Source organism: Amblyomma americanum, chromosome 3 (assembly GCF_052857255.1).
Source record: "Amblyomma americanum isolate KBUSLIRL-KWMA chromosome 3, ASM5285725v1, whole genome shotgun sequence".
NCBI lineage: Eukaryota > Metazoa > Arthropoda > Arachnida > Ixodida > Ixodidae > Amblyomma > Amblyomma americanum.
Genome location: NC_135499.1, coordinates 103,948,172 through 103,969,928, shown reverse-complemented (window position 1 = coordinate 103,969,928; position 21,757 = coordinate 103,948,172). Strand labels below are relative to the sequence as shown.

Genomic DNA, 21,757 nt, shown 5'->3' with positions numbered 1-21,757 from the left:
ATAGCGCAGCTGTTGATATAAGGAGGCTTCCCTTTATCATGTAATTACCGTTGTGTAATTGAATCAGTCCCTTCATTTAAATATTTTGGTGTTAAATTTGACAATAACCTTAACTGGTGGAATCAAGTGAACAGCGTTTGTAATAAAGCTGCGTTTGGCTGCTACGTCCTTATTAAGGCTAGACAACAATTTCCTCGCAACAGATTACGCAGCTTGTACTTTTCATTTGTTCATTGTCACCTGAATTATTGCAGCGAATTATGGAGGCACACATACTCAACTTATCTCACAGCTCTGCTACGCTTACAGAAACGAGCACTAAGGATTAAAACATTTTCTTCATTGCATCATCCAAGCAACAATCTGTTCGAAGAAATTCGACTACTAAAATTTTCCGCTCTACGCAACTACAAAATCTCCCTTCTAGTAAATTGCATGTTAACAACTAACTCTCCACTCCCGATGAGCTTATTCACTTTGCCTGTTCGCAACACAAGACACGCTGCAAACGGTAATTTTAATTTTCCGATCCATCACGATACATACGGTGAGAAATTAATTGAGTTCATTGGGACGAAAGTCTGGAATACATTGCCACTGGAAATTAAGCTTGCTAGAAATTTTAAACCGTCCTCGAAATTATGTTTATTCCATAATCAAGTAATGATGCGATTCTCTTTTGTGTTTCTGTGTTTGCATTTTGTCTGAATTCCCCGCTTATAGTTTGCTTATATGCTGGTGTGCAGCTTCCTTATACCTTTGCCCAAATGCCTTGTTTTGCATCCGATCGGACACTGTATGCTTTTGCTGTCTTATTTCTCTGTTTTAATTTTTTTTTCTTTTTTTTACTTTACATATTTATGCGGTTGCCTAAATGTCTTGTTGTGTATTGGACCGGACACTAGCCATGTAGGCTATCGTTTCAAATATTTTGTGCAAATTTTCCTTGAAATATAAAATAAAGATTCTTTTGATTTGATTTGATTTGATTATGTGTTAATGAAAATACCTTTTAGCGTTCTTTGTAAAGTAATTTTTTGTAATCGTCTCGTGGTTAAGCTTCAATGGTGCCTATAGAATTTGCGAATAAATAATTAAATACCTAAATAAAATTCTCCAGGCCTGGCACCTATTATATTTACAGCACACAAATCGTAGCAAAAATTACTAAAGCATGAATAATGGCTTGCTTTTATGGAGGATGTGTAAGAGTTACGAATACAAGGGTGTCAGTAGTGAATAAAGACCACCAATTAGGACAGTGAATATACGAACGATGAAGCAAATATTCAGTGCTATAGTAACAAACAACTCAAGAATGCAGCGGCAAATGTCGCTCAAAAGAGGACATCCAAGCGCATAGTATCTCGCCTTTTCATGACACCATGGTTAATCGCTTTGCACCTGTCCCGGCTGGCAGGTGCAAGGAGGATCACCGTGACTTCAAGACCATTGCTCTACCCTATTCGCTTGAGGGTCTCCTTTGAACCGATTTGCAACTGGATACCTCAGTTGTATCCTACATTAAGCGTATACGCACCCTACTCCAAAAATGAAGCGCGGCACGACTAAACGGGACACCACAGAACCAGTAATTTTAAAACAAAAAGATGCGCGTCCTAGAGACATCTTGATTATTTTTATTTTAATAAAAATAATAACAATAATGTTTTTTTTTTGCATCAACTACAATATACAGGACGCTGGCCTCGGGAAAACCGCTTGACGAAGCCGCAGGCCCCTATACGCTGGTCATTTCACAGCGTTGAAAAAACAAGTTATAACAAAATCTTGAAAAGATTAGAGCCAGATTAATAGACAGGTTATCAGTGACATCATACAAAAGGAAACTGCCTAGTTACGAGCAGTAGTAAACTGCACAGCACAGCATAGCTTTGTGTTTAGGCACGAAGCAGGTAAATAAACAGACTTCACTAAGAAAATAATTGTCAAGTCATGAAACCTGCTTTTAAGTCTTTGAAAAAGATATTCTGAAGGAGATTTGATCGCCCTGTAATTGATTCAGTATCCTGGGTAGTTTGTTTTGTAGTGTCTGCATTGCGTATATTGTTCTGTATTTTTATATTCCAATCTTCATTATGACGCGTGTTATGTGCCTTAACATTTCTGCAGGTCTTATAGGTGCCGCAAAAGAGAAGAAGCTTCCTTTTTTATTTTTCTGTGAAGGTTCTACACAACCTGTGATCAGAAGCCCTTATCACTGGCATAACGTTGTATCTAATGAACTGTTCGTGAGTGTGGTAACGGGTATGCACATTTTTCGCAGCTGGGTGAAACCTTTTCTGTAATGCTTTTGAAAATTTTCTTTAGTCGTAGTTCCCTATACTTAATGGCAAAAATTACGTCCGGAGAAGAAAAGCGCATTTTAAATAAATAACAGTATGTTGAACCTACAACATAGGCACTTTTGTTGCGCAGTAAATAATATGTGCGTCCCAAGAAAGACTGTTCTGGAAAACGGCACCTAGTGTCTTAAATGTGGGTGCTATTTCGGTACCAGCAGAATGTATGGATATAGTTCTGCGTGTTTGCATGATTTTGTCATTGCCTTTTTTACTTAGGGAGACAGCGCTACTTCAGTTTAGGCAGCTAACGCGGGATGCATGTACACAAGTGGGGTCAGTCTCGACCACGTGGCACGCCCCTTGGATCATTTATTGTAGTCGCAAATTGGGTCCGACACTGATAGCGCGACGGAATTTGTTTTGTTGTTACGCTCCGCTCACTTACTTTGATAAACTCAGTGTGCAAATCAGCTACTCTTGGAAACATTTCTTTCCCCTTTGGAAAAGAATGCAGTAAGAAATAAAACTGCATCGAGAATCCTTACTTCCTCCTTTCGTTTTATAACAAGGCTATTTTGCACGCATGTATATGAGTCTGTGCAGCTATGCAGACAGAAAGGTGAGCGTACCATTAGGCGCAGTTTCGCCAGCGTTTTTATGCGAGTTTAGCCCGTAATGAACTGACTTGAATTCGTGATCATCATTAGCAGCCTGTCTACGCCCATTGCACGGCAAAGACCTTTCCCGTGTCACTACAATTAAACCTGTCCTTTGCAAGCTGCGCTAAGCGTATGCCCGCAACCTTCTTAATTTCCTCCGACCACCCAACTGTCTTCCGCCTCCTGCTACGTTTGCATTCTCTTGGAATCTACTCTGTTACCCTTAAGGACCAGCGTTTATCTTGCCTTCACATTACATGCTCTGCTTAAGCCCATTTCTTCCTCTTGATTTCGACTGGAATGTCATTAACCCGCGTTTGTTCTCTCACGCACTCTGCCCGCTTCCGGTCTCTTAACCTTACACCTATCATTTACGCAGCCTTTACGTGCTTTCAGACAAGTCATCATACGCAGTAATATGAAACTTTGTTCCCTTGAAAAAAGCAAGTAGAAAGGGAAAGGCAGAACAAAGCAAGAAATAAAAGGAGGATGGAACGAAATAATTGAATAGAGAGAGAAAGAAAGAATGAAAGGCAGTAGAGAAAGAAGAGGAAGAAAGAAAGTAAAAAGCAGGAAAGAAAGAAATGAATAACGAAAGAAAGAAAGCAAGAACGAAGAAACCCAAAGGAGCCTTCAATAGTATGAATGTTGGCGAATAGAACCGCCAAGTGCACCCCCAATAGTCAGGAATTCCGAGCTTGAGCAATGGCTAAGTACGTTATCTCATAAAACCAAGCTGGAAACCCGTGGCATAACTTCACTCCCGTCTGCCATACTCGCAAAAGAACCAGCACCATCACGACGTTGATGCATGCGACTTCGATGACCCCCGTGCGACCGCACCCCAAATCCGTCCAATCTCGGCCCCGAAGGTTTCAGAATAAGGGCTAAAAAAGCATAACCGCGTAAAAAAAAAAGCGGACTGGAGGGGAAGCAGGCACGAATGAAGGAGTAGCAGTAAAAAGAAAGACAATAGTTTCTCGCTGCCCTGCGCCCCGACCACCATTTAGCATTACGGGGAAGGTATCGTTTGGGAGTGGCCCATAAGGTGAATGGGATTCGGATAGAGGAATGAAGAAAAGGGCGCCGGTAACACTGCTTTTCCAATTAAATAGATTGCACCCCGATGCGGCCGACGACCCTCAGCGCCTCTCGGGCTGGCAGAATCACGGCCTGAAGGGCATGCGGCTGGCTCGAACTTTTCTCTGCAGGCGGCAGCCTACTTAATCACAATTAGTTTCTGACAGCGTCTCGATGGCACGCTGGTGTACTCTGCTTGTTTTACACCTGCTGCTAGCAGAGGTATGCTTCGCCTGGAATGTCCTGGCATGGGAGCCGCTCCAGAAGGCCGTCGTTTTTTTTTCTTATTCTATGTACAACACAGTGGTAGCAGACCCAAAAAACCCAATATAGAAACAAAAAGAATTACAGCTATTGCGCATGCCCATTAAGGTAAAAGCTGAAGCTTCAGGGGGTAGTCTTTTAGTTTCGCACTATATTTTTCTAAATTTTTTTCAAAGGCGTTTAAGCGGGAACGCTCCTGGGCAAAAAATGAGTTTTAAAAATAAACAAATGTGCTGCGAAGCCAAAAAGAATATCTACTGAAACGCCGTAGTTTTGAAAACAACACTACCTTTTTCTTTCTGCATGTATTCAAACATGCCCATACATGCGGTTACTGTTCCTGGGGTTGATAAAGCAACGAACATACAATAGCACATGTAGAGCATAGACGCAATGCTCTTTGAATGCAAGAAATATAGCGAAGTGCTACCATTTTGGTTTGTATTTTGCGGCGGTGTTGAGTAGAGAAAGCTATTACCGGAGCAACCACTTCAGATAATGGATAATTTCGCTGAGCCTAGTGGAAAGCGTATAAACCGACGCATGTCTCATGCGATCCTCTGCAAACACCCAAAAAGAAGCGCAACATGCCCTCATGAATTTTATGTCTTCAAAGGCTGGTGGCTTGCTTCAAATGGGTATGAATAAATGGATAAGTGTTTTCTTTTTAAAGCATGAAACTGATAATAAAAACTTCTGTTAAGTACGCGACTCGAGTAGTGTGATTGCTTAGCCACAAAGGTGTTTTTTTTTTTCTCACAAATGTCGAGTTCTTATTTATACCCAATAAGTCTCCCACCAGCCCTGTAGCTAACTTGTGTTTTGCTAATATGCTGCTGTTACATTTGCTTGTATCCCCGTTCGGACAGGAGAAAATAATGATTATATAGTCATCAGTGTCTACTGAACGCCATGATACTTCATCACCCTTCCCTCAGGCCGCCTGTTTGCTTGCACAGATGGACACACTGTCAAAGGAGTCACGTACAACGGCGGACAGGCCTTATTTTCGGGACAATCCCATGCGCTTGAGGCAGGCATGACCGCTGCTATTCGTGTTTTTTTTTCTGTTCCGAGCTCGAATACGCTTCCTGTCTCCCCCGCTTTACGACAAAGCGAACAAGCCCTCCCTCGCAACACCCCCCCCCCCCTTTTTTTCCGGCGAAATAATACGAGCCAAATCGAACAGAAATAAAAACAAGGCCGCATTCCGGCAAGCAAGCGAAGAATAATGTCGCGATGGGCCATGGCCAATTTCGACTCTCCTCCAATACGCGGCGCTCTCTTTCTCCGGTCCAGCCGGCGATCCGCCAGGTCCTCCGGGAGTCGTTGCCTCCAGTCCAAGCCCCACACGCTCAGGCTCCCGTCGTCTTCCGCATCGCAGTGGCTCGTTCGTTTTCTTGTGTTCCCCGGAATTCTTTGCTCCGAGAAACAAAACCAATCGAAAGGTGTATCTCTGCTCGCGAGAGCATACACAGGTCCGCTTCGAGAGACAGGGACGCGCGTTCTCTTCTCCTCGAGCATCGAATAAAAGAAAAAAAAAGACAGAGGAGGCTGGCCCGCTCGAGAGGCGTAGCGCATGCGGGAAGGGGGCATCTCGAACCGTTTCCATCGCTGTTTGTCCGGTTTGAAGCACGGCGGATATCTGGGCCTGAGACTTGCGCCTGCCCCTCGCTGGGGCAGAAAGGAGAGGAGTGAACGGTCGAGAATGTTGGCCGCCTCGCCCCTGCTGTTTACTGACCAGCATGGACGTCCTCCTACCCGCTGACGATAGGCGGAAGAGGCTGGCAAGAATCCGCATCCTCGCCCCCACCCTCAACCCCTCCAGCGCCTTCATTCCATCCGGCTTCCTATACCGCCCTCCACGGCGGGGCCTCCTTGGAGAACCGTAAACTTTATGGTCAAGCCCTGTCCGTGGGTTTCATGCATCGCTTTCCCCCTCGCGGCCTTCTCTTCTTTCTTTGTTTCGTCCGGTCATTCTGAGCACGCAAGGTTTCTTCCGCGGTAGAAACACTCCAGTACACCCTTCCTCCTATCGAGGGCTTGCATTCAACATGACCGACTAAAATCTTCACAACAAGACGAACAGCTTTTTCTTTGCTCCTGAACGTTGGCTGTGATGCGGGAAACTTTTTCTTCTATAGTCACGTCAGCTCGTCCAACCTTCCTGGCTGTCGGCCCGCAACTGGTGACCATAGTTTCTGTCTTATTACTTCCTTTATCGGTTACCCCTTAACTACCGGGGGAGAGGAGAAGCTAAAGTAAATAGGGAAACCATGTATATAGCATGAAAAAAAATCCCCCCCCCCCCCCGCCCCGCACTGGGCCTTGAGGGCCCGTTTCGTACTGGGGCCCCGTCTCAGCTCTCGTCTTGCTGCTTTTAACATTCCATGCTCTTGTGAAATTGCTCCATGCGTCACGGTTTCTTTTTTTTTTCTCTTCGGTCGCGTCGGGGTTATATGGGTGCAAACAGGAGCACTGCGGTTTCTCCGGCCACTCGAACCCAAATTTACGACCCATTCGTCTCTATTACAGCACTGGTAGCTGGGACAGCTTAGTGGTCGTTAAGCAGTAAAAAAACGTAGCGCAAGCGCGCCTTGAGACTGAGCGGCAGTTCTGCGTGAGGCATGTTGTCGCCGACATCAAGAACGTAAAGTTTCGCGGCTGTCGGCGTGTCGACGTTGACTCATGACTAAATTTAGAAATGCCGGCCGGAAGAAAAATCTCTTGTAGCCAGGGCGCGCAAGAGGGCAATATATTGTCATCAAGGGCAGTTCAAGTATCTAAGTACCAGAAGCGTGTTCACTGACTCGTAGACGTGAAAGCTAATTAAACTTTCTTTCTTTTTATGTAGGAGATATTTAGGTACATATACACAGCGCAGCTTTGATTGCACGTGTTATTAGTAACGCAGGCGCTAATTAGAGAAAAGAATTTGTCATGCAGACTCCAGTCGTTCATGAAAATAATGCGCAAGCCTTTTTAGGAAAAGAAGAGTTGCACTTAGCATTTTTGCCTCCATTATCATTGTGGCTCTTCCAAAGCCACTGATTTATGTTAATTATTCGTGTGTACATAAGCCTACGCCATAATGTTCTGGACAAGAAGAACTTGGCAGCCAGTGCCAGGTCGTGGCTGCTAGTTTTTCCGGCTGCCCTACGCAACGAAGTTATAGAGGCCTGCCATGATGACCCAACATCCGGACATTTGGGGTCTAGTCGAACACTTGCTCCAATTCACACCAAGTACTACTGGCCGCAACTAGCTAACACGGTTCGTCGTTACTGCCGGACCTGCCGTGAATGTCAAAGATGTAAGACTCCACCCGTGCAGCCTGCGGGACATCTTCACTCTATCCCCCCGACGGTGACTCCGTTCCAGCAGATAGGTGTGGATCTCCTTGGACCTTTTGCTATGTCCCGATTACCTCAAGCGCTACGCCGAGTCGCGAGCTTTGCCCTCGTGGGGAGCTGCGCATGTGGCGAAGTGTTTCGTCGAGTCCATCATCCTTCGTCACGGTGTCCCAGAGGTCCTGTACACTGATCGTGGTGCCGCGTTTATGTCTCAACTAATGGCAGAGATCTTGCGCTTAAGCCACACCCACTATCGTAGAACTACCGCATACCATCCCCAACCGAACGGGCTCACTTGGCGCCTCCATAAGACCTTGGCAGACATCTCTCTATGCATGTGGATGTTGAGCACAGAACATGGGACGAAGTTACGCCTTACGTTAATTTTGCTTATAACACCACTCTGCAAGCGACCACTGGGTTTTCGCCGTTCCACTTTGTGCATGGAAGATAGATAATTACAAGCTCGACGCTATGCTGTCCCAGGACTCAGAGGCCTACTCTTACGATGATGCTAAACTCGTTACCCAGCGTGCGAGAGAAGCCCCAGAGCTGGCAAGATTTCACATCCAAGGTACAACCACGCAAGCAGGTACAACCTCCGGCACCGTGATGTTCATTTCTAACCTGGCGATATAGTGCGGGTGTGGACTCCAAGTTCGACGTCGTGGTCTCAGCGAGAGCTCCTGAACCGCTACTTTGGACCGTGCAAGGTGGTTCGCCGTATAGTCGACGTAAATTACGAGGTGCTTCCGATTCTGCCACGAACATCCCGTCGGCCCCATCAGTCTGACGTTCACGGGGTGCGCCTCAAAGATTACTGTGACCCATAAGAGCACGTCTTCGAACTCTTTCCGGCTCTACTTACGTTTTACCCTTTTTAGTTACGGCTGTATGCGCACCGGGACGATGCGTCTTTAGGGAGGAGAGTAGTGTCTTGCGTGGCACCTGCCCCTGCAGCCGACTGCTCGGGGCAGATCGGCAGCGGAGAAGTAGAGGATCGTGTGGAGTGCGCGTGAACTGAGTCCCGACCGTTTTGCCCGGCTCCTGCTCTTGCTAAGCCTCACGTTCAGGACCGCCTGGCCCATCTCCCGGTTGCCTTCCCGGGTTTCCGAAAGAACCAGTGACATTATGTTTGTGCTTGCGCGCGCGCGTGCGTTCGTGCCTATGCGTGCGCGTGTACGTGTGCGCGCGTACGTGTGCGCGTGTGTGTGTGTGGGGGGGGGGGGGGAGTGAGCGTGCGCGTGTGCATGTGTGCGCATCAATAGTCCATTACAGAACTGGTGCACCGGCCTCCACTTCGAGAAAGTGAGCTAAACCTATTGCCTTCGTTGATGCATATAAATATACACTTGCGCCGCTTCTACTGGCGATCAAAAATAACCTCAGCGTGGTGCACTTAGTCCACTGCCCAGTGCTCCAAGAGTTAGAAAATTTCCGAGGTTGCCGCAACGCTGCCGTCATTTTATTTCTCAATCGATCCGAGAAAGCAAAAGAAGTCAGCTAAGTAACCTCCGAATTACATTCCACCGCTTACCGGCCATAGCCCTGAGTGAGCAGGGGAACGGCACTCTCTATACAGCTGAACGCTCTTTGTAGGTAAGGGAAAAATATAATAATGATTTAGCATTTAAAGCCCATTCGGAGAAAAAAATGCGACGACATCCGGCGTCAACTGTCGCAAAATTCGCTAATTGGCTGGTGGGACGTGACATCATCAGTGATGCCACCAGACCAAAGCAATTCTGTGGGCTAGAGGGACATGACATCGCCAGACTGACAGTGACGTCACTAAGCACGCCGGAAAATTCCCATTGAAAAGAGGGAAGGAACGTCACGAGACAGGCTTCGTCTATGTGAAGCCTTCATTCGCCAACCGTAGCAGGTGGCAGGTGGTCTTGCCTAAGGACTAAGAAGAAAACTTAGTGACGTTGGGCTTGATTCGTGCGGATGAAATCCGGTAGCATGCTTCTTTCACTCGGCAGTCAATTCCAGTTCCGACCCTGTTGCACTTCTGAGTTCATTGGCTTTCAGTCACCTATATATTTCAATTCTCATTATCTTCAAATTTCGACTACGCAACTGGCAAAATGTGCCGCATTCATAGATCGCGCCGAGTCCTCTTACCGCTATCAGCCCAGTGGCGCGGCGGTTAAGCGATGCACAACTGCTCTGGCAGGTGGCTGTTTCTATCACAGCCACCGGTAGGGCTTGTTGTGAGACGCAGGTAGCTCTTCCTGAGAAATGTTATAAGGAGTAGCTCCGGCAAGCTTAACTTCTGTACGGATAGTACTTCGGGAGCAAGGGAACAGCAGTTCACAATTGGCAGTGAGCACCTGGAAGTGGTAAAGGAATACGTCTACTTAGGGCAGGTAGTAACAGCTGATCCAGATCATGAGAGGGAAATAACTACAAGGATAAGAATGGGGTGGAGCGCATATGGCAGGTTCTCTGAGATCATTAATGGCAGTTTACCAATTTCCCTCAAGAGAAAAGTGTACAACAGCTGTATCTTACCGGTACTCATCTACGGGGCAGAAACGTGGAGGCTGACGAAAAGAGAATTCAGCTTAAGTTAACGACAACACAGCGAGCCATGGAAAGAAAAATGATAGGTGTAACGTTAAGAGACCGGAAGCGGGCAGAGTGGGTGAGGGAACAAACGCGGGTTAATGACATCCTAGTCGAAATCAAGAGGAAGAAATGTGATCGGGCATGTAATGCGAAGGCAAGATAACCACTGGTCCTTAAGGGTAACAGACTGTATTCCAAGAGAAAGTAAGCGTAGCAGGGGACGTCAGAAGGTTAGGTGGGCGGATGAGATCAAGAAGTTTGCAGGCAAAGGGTGGATGACGCTGGCAAAAGGCAGGGTTAATTGGAGAGACATGGGAGAGGCCTTTTCCCTGCAGTGGGTGTAATAAGACTGATGATGATGATGATGATGATGATGGTGATGATGATGGGTTCTTCGGGAGTCTGTATATTTTTCGCGCTGGCCTGCCGATGTGCAAGTTATTTTCTTCATAGTCATTTTTATTCCTGCTGAGTCATTTCTCTTCTCCCCTACAGGTCGATAGGGGGAAGGGGAGAGGGGCAAAAGGTCAGGGGGTCGGTCGACAGGTGGGAGGCGAAGTGAGGAAAATCTCTCTAAACACACCTAGCAAGTGGAGGCTTTACACAGATGCCCAGGTGCGGGGTTCGATCCCCAGTGCGGTCTTGCACCCACCGGTGATGCAATGTCTACAAGCTTGCTCCTAGCTTTGTGCTCAGCTTCTTTGGGGTGAAGTCCTTGAGAAATGAGTCTTTGGTCCCCCCACCCCCCACCCCCCCACCCCGCTTGATTAGACGAAAGAATTTATGCACTGAGATCTTTGGTCACAGTAGCCCGCGTGCCATATAAATTTGTCATGATCAAAAAGGAGATTGCGGGAGCTATACCTTCTCCACAATGCTCTGAGAAAACAACCTGGGTCTCTGAACTTACACCAGTAGCTCCCGCCAAAGGAATGAACAGCTGCGAATGCCGTCGCGTTGCCAACACGTTATGTAATTATGTGTTCCTGTGTTTTGAAATGTATTTCATATTGTTGAAGACACCGCTGAGCTGTGCAGTGAGCCATGGGCAGTGTCTGTCGTGAAATCTGCTCAATGGCAACAACCATCAGGACGCAAAGTAACAGGCAGCTCAACGAGTTGTTAGAACTACGGAGGCCACTTAATAAGGACTATGTGATTTGAATGGGGAGGAATTGTTTCTTTTTATTTCTTTTTAATCTTTGTAATATTTATTTTTTATCTTCCTAATAACACACCTACTTATTACCATACAGTCGTAAGGCAACGCATACACTAGCCTCATTTTCGTCCACGAAGAAGGAACGCGGCTTTGCGGACAGTGGGTTGCGTGCTCGCCTTGCAATCTCAAAGTCGTGGGTTCGATTCCTCGCACTTTCGCAAAAAATATTCTTCTGACAACACCGTAACGTCATCTCGTATTTCTCGTGACCCCCCTTTTTTTTATTCAAGAGAATAATAGATCATTGTCTTTGGAGACGTGACTAAAGGTGGAAAACTGCCTGACGCGGTCACGCCACCCTGTGGCAAGCAGCGGTTGGCACTTATGTACAGATAAAGAGAAAAAGAGACACTGTTCGGAAACGGATGAGAAACAAAAAAAACATGTTTTACAAAACACTCCCGAAGAAAAAGAAAATATAAACCCGCTTTTTTTGTACATATCAAAAGTTTCTACAGGCGTAAAATACGAACCAGATTAATTATACAGTTCTACTAGCAACGCATGGTTGAGAAAAAATTTCAATAGAAACAACACATAAACATAAAACACCCGAAATACATAAACAAACTGTCTACAATGTCGTGCTTCGCTGCCGATGAGCAATATAATGCTTCTGCATTAAAAGTTCATCTTAGTAAACGGTGCTAAAATCAGCTGCAATGGGACAGGGACGCAAGCCAAGGCGCGGGCGGAAATCGAGTTCAATGCGCTTGCGCTATAGCGCACTGCAGTGTCAGATTAAGCAAGTTACCATCAATTTATACAAGCGCGTCTTTTTTGTCCTCTAGTTCTGTCCCATCCAGTAACACATTCAACAATATTAACATGAAATCCATTCGATATATCTGGCGCATCTGAAAGAGACAATAATGCCGACGCATGCAACATGCTGTAGTAACGAGAAAACGACCCGAGGGTGATATTTGCACAATCAGGCTGTACAGCGGGGCGAATCTTCTGTTGGCTGCTTTCCAGATTTCTTTCCCGCAGGCCCGATGGGAAAAATGCACGCGACCCGCACGAGAAGACACGCCACCACTGCTGTAACTCGAAGCGGCGGGCTTTTAGAAAAATGAGCGGCGCTCTTGCAAAATTGAGAGCCGCGCAAGAGTGCTACTGCAAGCACTTCCATGGTAAAGATGCAAAATAAAATTTTGGGTTCATATTTTGTTTTGGAAAGATAAATGGCGCCGCTCACTTGTCCCGCACAAAAAGGCATCTGCTCTGAGAGAGAGAATGTTTTGGTAAGCCGAAAGTTTTCGTTTTCTTTTCTTTTGTAAAATGTGTTGATTAGAGAGAACTTTTTTTTAGTTTTGATACTGAAAGCGATGTCCTCTTCAGGCGTTCTTTGCTGGGAGCCCTTTGGATGTTGGTAGCTGAATGCATGGCCTTTATTTATCCATTCTTTTCACCAATCACCAGGTTGATGTTATGGCCCAAGTTGGGACAAATGTTTTTAGTAAAAAGACTAGGAAAACACAGAAAAACAGTGATAAGAGCAAGCTGAATAGGAGGCGGCCCGCAAATACTGCATCTCTGATGGATTTAGTTTCGCGCCTGCTCCTCGAATGTCCTGGTTTTTGACCTAACTGCACTAAACTTGAGGGCAGTCTTGCTTTTCTGAAGAACAAGAAAAGGGCGGAAGTGGTATCGCGAGTTATCAAACAGACCCCAAAGCTTTTTCGGCAACAACAGCACAGCAGCAGCCTGGATGCTTTTACTGTCTCGCCGTGCCCCCCGTACATTGTAAATTGTAATGAACATCCTTCCTTTCACAACATTTAAAAACAAAATGATCAATTTTGCTATTGAATTCATTGTAAGTAAAAGTGTGTACTGATTCTGCCCGCACGTTGTTCTCTTTTGAAGTAATACGGGCATCGACATGCGTCCTCTGAGAAGCTTTCCAAGTTGGTTTCGTTGTCGAAACCAGCCTCCTGTGCACAGTGTCGAATAGTATCTCCCCAGTTTCTCGTTTTCCACCTTAACATTATATGTAATTTTGATTTGAATATGTACAATGCCACTAACGCATTAAGAGAGTTTTTGTTATTTTTAGTTATATATGCATTCTGACATGTTCGTATTAAGCTAAATATACGTCGAAAGTCCTTGTTCGATGCCCCTGAAGGCTTAGAGAGCCGTAAAGTTGAGAATGGAGAAATTAGTCCAGAGGAATAAGAAATGTTTTTGTCTTTTTTTTTTCTTTTGTACAGGCTCGTAGAAACAGTGACTAGCTAGAAATATATATTACTTTAATACTGCTGAAAATCCAAACTTTTGCTCACATCTGAACCGAATGTACAGATGACTTGGCTGCTTTCACCTCTTTTCTAAAGGGCCTAAATCATACCATGCATATGCGGTAGATTTACAAAGCACCCCGCTATTTTATCGTTACTGTTCTCGAATTACGCACTCAAGACCCACGTGATTTCACGGATCATATCCTGGGCGACAACCGGAATGCACGTTCTAAGACGAAGCTGCTTCTTAATTGAGGTTGTTTTATAATCACACAAGCGAAACCATACTGCAGATATTGCGTTTTCACGGCTATCTCGTAATCTAGGTACCACACCGAGCGGATGCAACTGGTGGGTTTCTGAATGACTCGCTTGCCTGCATTGGCGAGCGCAATGTTACTACTCCCACATTGGTCGTACCTAGATCAGCAGTTTTATCTTCTTTATGATACACAGCATACGACGCGCCCTCTTTGTCGCCATTCTCGGTCGTGCGCGCATGCGGACCCGTTCGCCGTGCTATGCTCTTAATATTCCTAATAGAGAGTCTTATCATTACACAGCAGCCCGCTGAGCCGGTCGCCCTGTTCATCGTGAGTAACCTTCCGTGGTATGTCGACGGAAATCAAGTGGTGCTTATCACATAAGGCTGTCTTAACTTGCCGCTGGCGAGAAGATAGGTTTAAGGCTATGGCTCAATGCAACCGCCGCCAGGGCCTCTGAGAACATGCAGCACACAATGAGAACGACGTGAACGTGCTTGCGCATCCCGTTGCGACGGACCTGCGAGCCTCGGCGAGGATCATGGCAGAACACGCTTTCCTCCCTTGCATTGCCCGCTCTCTTGCACTCCTCCACAGAGGCAGATCCAGCTCCGATTACCCGCCTGCACTAATGCATCTATGTGCGCTTCTTCTGAGGTGGTGAGTCGTTCATCAGTTGCGAAGCTGGTTTAGTCTGCTGATGAGACCATTTAGGTTCACATGAAGTGATAGGTCTTTTCCCTGCTTTACGTTTCTGGAAAAACGAAAGCCATTGACGCTGCTTAAGAGGTTTCTGTGCCCCTTTCATGCGAAGGCACATGAAGCAGAAGCCCAATTTGCACAGTGTCAATGCAGATGACGCATTATAGACCTTGTTAACTATTACAGCTTGTCCGAGTGCGCGTGCGCGTTGGGCTATGCTGCGCATGCGCAGTAGATGCCCGTATGAAATCCGCCAATCTGAACGCTCTCTCACAGCCCCGTGGAAATATGGCTGAACCCAAAAAAGGCAAATGTTAAAAGTAGCTTTGGCGATTAGTTTAGCACAGACAAACTGAGCGACAGACGTTCTGTTTAGTGCAGCCCATATAGACCGTTTACAGCGCGCAGTTCTTCCATTTGAAATCAGATGGCGCCACAATCGCGCTCGGAACACGGCGCCATTACGTGCCTCGTAAGTCGCCGGCGTGTACGCATCAAAGCAATAATGGAAATATCGCGGGTGCCTGACGAATGTTTTCTTTTTACGATTGTGTGGAAAGGCAGAGGAAATACGTACTGTGTTGTGGATTGCAAGAACTGCGACAGGGAGTTAAAGGTGCGGGATGCGATTATTTGCGAGTTTCGCGGAACTGAACTGCACAATGACGTACTGCCCCTGTTCGCGCCCGTTAGCCATGCACCCTTTCCGAACGAGCGAACGCAACAAGCACGTTCGCCAGCGCTAGATAGTCAATATAGAAAGAACGCTAGGTTCCGATCTTGGAAAATCTGTGAGGGTAAGTGCAGAACATAGTCGAAGGAATAAGCTGATCTGCCACTCAAACCGTCACTTCGAGCTTTCAGTTGCTGTGCAGTTGCGTTTGCGTGTGTTGCGAGACCCCAATGCTCGTAAGCTAAGATGTGCGGCCATTATAGTAAAAAGAGTGCCAGAGGACGAATTAGGTACGGAAAAGAAGGACGACTTAAGCTCCTAGATGCCGCTAATACAGATTGTTCAGCGCAGAACCGTGCGAGCGGACAATGCGTACCGTCAGTCCGTGATTACATGTCATCTTGGATGATACTGTTTAACTTCGTTATATTCCGAATAAAGCATTTGCGTTACGGCTGCTGTGGTGTGTGTTTGTCACCAGTTACGGTCACAGCGATACAGTCACTAAATGCCACGTCGCAGGCCAGTGCTCAGAGTGAAGTTGAATACTTGCCATCAACGAGACATCAAGCATTTTCATGTCCGCATATCGAGTGTAGAGGGTACCGCGATTTTATATGTGAGGCTGACATATTTGTGAACTTGGTATAGTATGAACGCGTTGATGTGCGCGTGTTATGACAATTAATTATATCGCGAATCCTTCGAAACAATTTCACGCCAGCTCGTGAAGGCTTCTTGATGCATGGTACTGCTACCATGATAGTTAGCATTTGTGTCTATTTATTTTTGTCGCTTTTCTGTGTTTAACAAACCAGCAGAAAACATTTTTGGTTTCCTAAGCACCGTTAACATGTTGTAAACAAATATGTCCAATTGAACGTTTTAGAGCGGTGTCTGCATGCATGTGCACAATGCGACAACGACCTGCGCTGTCGTAGGAGCATTAAATCTTGTCGTTTTAGATAATCACAATACAAAACAATTAAGCAAAGCCTTCCGCGGATGCAGATAAGCATTCAGACGATCCATCCGTTGGCTCGAAGAAAGCTGAGTGGCTCTCCGCGACGTGAAGACCTATCATGTTTTCACGCCTCAGGTGATAAAATTTGGGTTCTGACATGTCCTTCGTTGGGCAAACCATAGTGTCGTCTTCCCACTCCTTTACAACCGTATCAGCCGAAACACTACCTGTCGGAACCGCACCATCAGACGCAGCAGCCGTCGCCACTAAGCACGCGCCGAGCAGTCAGGAGGCGTGTAATGGCGGCGTTCTCACGTGACCAAAGATGGCAGCCCCCATGATATGGCGCTTTAAAGCGTCTATAGCAGCCTGGTCGGCATTTGCGGTTTATGCTAGCTGTTAATATTGTTACAGAGCAAAACACCTCGCCGTAATGGAGACAAGCATACAATAAAACCTGCATCAGCCTAAGGGGCAGTTATGGCTGCAGTGCCGGGCAAGTATGAAAGACTACACAACCGACTACATGCACTGAGGAATTTGACGGGTTTGCAATTTTCGACACGCAAATTTGACTGACAGCGATGAAGTGGATGGTGAAATAATTACGGGAAGTTTATACATGGGTCGCTGAAATTCTGCTAAACAGTTCGGTGTGCCATTGATGATTATTTTGACCTTTTTATTCTAATTAATACATTTACTAGTCTAAGCGTAGGCTTCACACGCACGACCGAATTGGTCTGGAGGGTGGAGGTGGTACAGTGGGGAGGGGCGGTGGACGGTGTCTCTGGTGAGCAGCTGACTTTCCCACTCGTCTTTGAGTTCGATTTGGACTTATGGTCATTGTAGATCTTTTGGAGGGTTGTGGTAGGTGGTTGTTGTCGGGTGGTGCATCTGGGTGGCAGAGTTGGGTGAGTGGGTGGGTAACGGATCTAGCGTGGTGGTAGGTGTGAAGGCAGCCACCTAGCTAAGTTGCGCAGTATGGAGGTGACTAGTGCGAGTTGCTTCTGGAGAATGAAAGTGGAGAGTGACGGCTACTCGCTAGCGCTTGTGCTGATGGCAGTAGACTTCAAATTCGCCGAAAGGGGGCGGGGGGAGGTAGCGGGGCAGGCGGCGGTTTACGCTAGAACTGTTTTCTTAGTAACACACTGAGTCGAGGACAATGATGGAAAAAGGGCGCTTCAAGTGGCGAGGCCACTGTTCAGATGAGACGCACGACAAAACCTCCAAGACATTTTATGTAACTACAAACCACGCTGAAGCAAAGCTACATTGGGTTTAAATGAAGACCTTGCGCCAAGACGATGGAACACAAAAACAGTTGAAAACAATGAAGCATCGATGCGGTGCTTGTGCTCAACGACGCAAAAACAAAGCCTTGCCGGGGGCTCGGAAAAGTTTCAGCGATGGGCATCGCAAGCCCCGTGATCTCGCGCTCCTTCGCGGCAAGGGAAAGACCCCCCGTCTGGTGTCGGCATGCAATGCACCTGCATTATGGCAAGGCAGCCGGTCAACATGCGAGCCAGCCGCAAATGAGAGCGAAGAAGGGTGATATAGGATTCCAGAAGCAAAATCGCACACAAGAGCAGGAGCGGCGTCCGCGAGAGTAGCAGAAGTGAAAGAATCGTCCCCAGAGCGGGAGCCTCGTTCCCAATGCAAGAGGTGGGTGGAGCCATACATAAGGACGCCTCTTGGCGCGGCAGGTCTCGAAAGCAGCAGGAAAGCTAACATAAAAAGAGGGGAAGAAGAAGTTCCTGGCGGGCGGACAGATATACCCACGTAGCCGAAGATGCTGCAGACACGCCCAGAGATAAACAAACAAGCGAACAGACAGGCAAGCAAACAACGGCGCGGAATGTTGCTGTCTGGCCCGAGTCTCGGGACAATAAAAAACCAACACGCCTGCCACCAGGCGTAGAGAGAGCGGCCGGTCTGAATATTTCATAACACGCCTCCACTTTCCGTACGCGGAAGCCTTTTTTTTTTTGCCGTGTGCGTGCGAGCGTCCTCCTCGCTGGCGCATATATGGCTGCCCTCAACCCCCAAGAGCTGGTATCACCGCAGAATCATGGCCAGAGAGAAGCACGGTGGTAGCCACGAACCAGCGGAGCTACGTACCGCAGCACTCCTCGGGGCCTTTCTCTCTCTCTTCCCCTCTCCTCTTGTTCTGGACGTCTCTGTTCTGGCAGGACACGCTCGGAGTACGCGCTCACGTAAAGCAGGAAAAAGTGGCGCGAGCGGAGCGCCCACCCACTGTGTGCCCGACGTCTTCTTTTTCGAAATTACCAGCCGTCCAGCCCGCGTGCTCTTGTGGTCGAGTATGAGTCCGCACCGTTGGTTCTGCGTTCCGAGCGGCGCGCGCATTCTCTTTTAGGAGGGGCTCGTGGGCATTGGTGCACGGTGGACGCAGGTTCCGTGCGCCGCGGGGAAGAAGGGGGAAACCCGGAAGAAAATGGGGAGGAAGGGAAATAAAGCGGAAAGACTACACACCCACGAGAGAGACGAAAACAAGGCGGGCATCCGCCGCTGGAGCGCTTCGGGAAGGCGAGAGCGGCGCTCGGGCATCGCACTTGGAGGGAGTTTTGTTGGGCCATAGCGCGGCCTCGGGGAACGCTTCGCCGCCTTACAGGCCCTGCGATAGCTGCGAAGAGTTTCTTGTAGCACTGGGACCAAATGCGGTCAGCTTGCATTTTAAAGGCCCCCTTTTACTTATTCATTTTTCTCTTGAAACATTTTTTCGAGGAGGCAGAATTGGTCTTTAGTGTGGGTTCTGCGTCCAGATAAACTGTACGAGCAACCGTAAAATATAATGCATTTAAGGCGGCGCCCCTCGCAGCAAGGCGGGCATGTATACGACGAAGCGGTGTAAGAACCACAGCGCAGAAAAAAGAAAAGATCGAGAAGGAGGAGAGAGTATGTGGACGTAAAGGCTAACCGCTTAAGAAGGGCCTTGCGGAAGGATCTGCAGACGCAAGCCAGGAGGTAGCAGATGCGGTCCTGTTCTTTGTTTCTCTTATGTTGCGAAGCTGAGACGAGAGGAAAAAGGCCGTTGGATTCGAGGGCTGAGCCCCATAGAATACACGTGGTTCGAGAGTACGCCTGTGCTAGTGTTCGTGGGTGGACTGGATCTTAGCAAGCTGCCCGCTTCCCTTTTAACCGAAGACCGGGAGGCCAAGCACCACTAGGAGGGATAAGCATCTCATGCGGCGCTTGAGGAGGCGTTCCCACTAGCCCGCTCCTGAAGCGTCTCCTTGCGGGGGGCCACCTCGTATGAGAGGTCGCACTAACCGCAGATACATCCCGCTTAGTTTATTTCATGCTGTTGCTGCCTCCTGACGGGGACCCCAACTTTCATGTTAGATGCGCTACTTGCTATACTGCCACTATTTTACTGTTCCCGCGCATAAAACACGCGCTGTGCATTCTTTTTTTTTTCTTCTGCCCCTTCCTCGATACCTGTTCGCTTTATTTTTTGAACTCTTCCTCTCTCCACCTCTTTCCTCCCTTTGACTTAACTCCTTTAGTTCCTCGCTCCCTTTAATATTTTCGATGCCTTGCCCAGAAGCAAGGACTTCTGCGGCGGCTGGCCGCGGTCGATTTATCTTCATTTACCGGCGTTCCGTGAAACATACATACCGCCCGTGTCCGCCCCGAAGGCGCGAAGAAACGAGAAATATTTCGAACTCTCTTGTTTGTTTCTAGTCTGCGTTTATGTGCGTTCTTTTTTCCTTCCTTCCCTTCATCCAGCAGGCATCCCCTGTATGCGCACGCAAAAGTCGACCCGGGGCCACTTTTTTCTCTTCCCGCTCCCCCTCTCCCCAAGTATCGCTGGGCACCCGCCACATGCACACCTTGGGAGCTCAAGCCTCCGCTTTCCGCGCTTGAGGCGAGAAGGCTTGCTTTCTCTGTGAAGCGTTGTGCGCGGGGAAAGCAGGAAGCGAATGTGAAAGAGAGGGAGGAAAGGCTTGGTCCGCTGTACTTTGGCGCGATGGCCGGCGCGCGAGCATTAAAATATGAACCCTTATATTCTTTCGTCAGCAGCGGCCCCGGAGCCGCCACAAAAGCCGCTCGGGCGCACGAGCCACGGGCCACCGGTATGGGAACCACGCATGCAGCAGCAGGAGCAGCAGCGGGCCGGCCGAGCTGCCTGGCGCGCGCTGTAATATGCATCGGATTACTTATTCAGCGAAAGCTTCTGAGGCTGCGTAAAGTCGATTGTAAAGTGCCCGCGCTGCTGGGTCAAAAGAAAAGCGTGGATTCCTCTCCGCCTTCCCCAGGCCCCGCATACTCTCCCCTTCTCTGCTCCCTCTCTCGTGTGGTCCCTCTGCGCAAGGTGCGTGCATGTGCTGGTGTGCGTGTGTCCGTACGTGTGTATATAGATCGGTGGAGAGCGGACGGCTCGTGTCCAGAATGGAAGGTGCCACGCTGTAAAGCCGATGCCGGTGGTTGCAGCGGCCGGACCGCGAGACGTCGTTTGTCAATGAGCTTGAAGGCGGCCTTTCGGACGTTTTGCTCCCCTTGGGGACCGCGCGGGAGGCGGATGGAGAAAAGGAGGTTAGAGAGAAAATTTGAAACGAAGTTAAAAAAAGAAGCATTTGCACTCTTTTATAGAGAAAAGAGAGAGAGGGAGAGAAAGGAAGCGATGAAAGGAGAAAGAGGGGTACCGGTGTAATTTGCGGCCACATGCATACGAGTTACTTAAAGGCCGTCAGAGATGCACGTGGAAGCAATTCACCAGCTAGTGACCGAGCACAAAGTGTCTTTCCTACTTGTTTCTGCTTTAGCGTGTTACCTGCGACGAAGAACAACGGTCGCTACCGCTCCTACGTCTAGACAAAAATGATGTGTATTTGTAAAAAAGTGTTTGCAAAAAGGATGTGTTTTTGTGGCGAAGCAGTATCTTGTTACTGTAGACCTCATTCCATCTAACTAAAATAGCGTAGTAAGAATTTTCGCATTTCACATTCCGCCTTCGCCTTTACATTTATCCTGGTTTGCCGTGCACAACGAGAGAAATAACCGAGAATAAGGAATGCAAAAAGGAATAGTACTTTATGAAAGTGCTTCCCGACCTGGTGCTTCAGAAGTGGGAAGGACGGTTATCCGCGTCATTTTTCTCGCATAGCTAAGCAGTTTATTGCCAGCACGTTGCGTTCTTCAGACAGTAAATATCTCGAATTCTCTTGAACGCGCTCCAAGTAACACGCAAGCTATATATGCGCACTAACCACAACCGATGGCTCGGAGAGACCAAGAGAAAGTACGCGAGCATGCAGCTTCGGTTCATAATCAAAACTGATTACTTCCAAGTGCAGGCTCCTGCTTCCGTCAGGCCGCACCTGTAGCGTTTGTAAAGAGAGGCAAGAAAGTAATGAAGACTGGCGGAATAACCAACCCGTTTGCTGCTCCTTTTCGGGGTTCTTGCTTCTTCGTTTTGTTCAAACC

General features: G+C 47.7%; 1 protein-coding gene across 1 annotated transcript in view; it reads right to left on the bottom strand.

The window, feature by feature from the left end:
* Nucleotides 1-21,757, bottom strand: part of LOC144123200 (neural cell adhesion molecule 2-like) — a 253,850-nt gene that overhangs the window by 164,521 nt on the left and 67,572 nt on the right. The window lies entirely within an intron of this gene.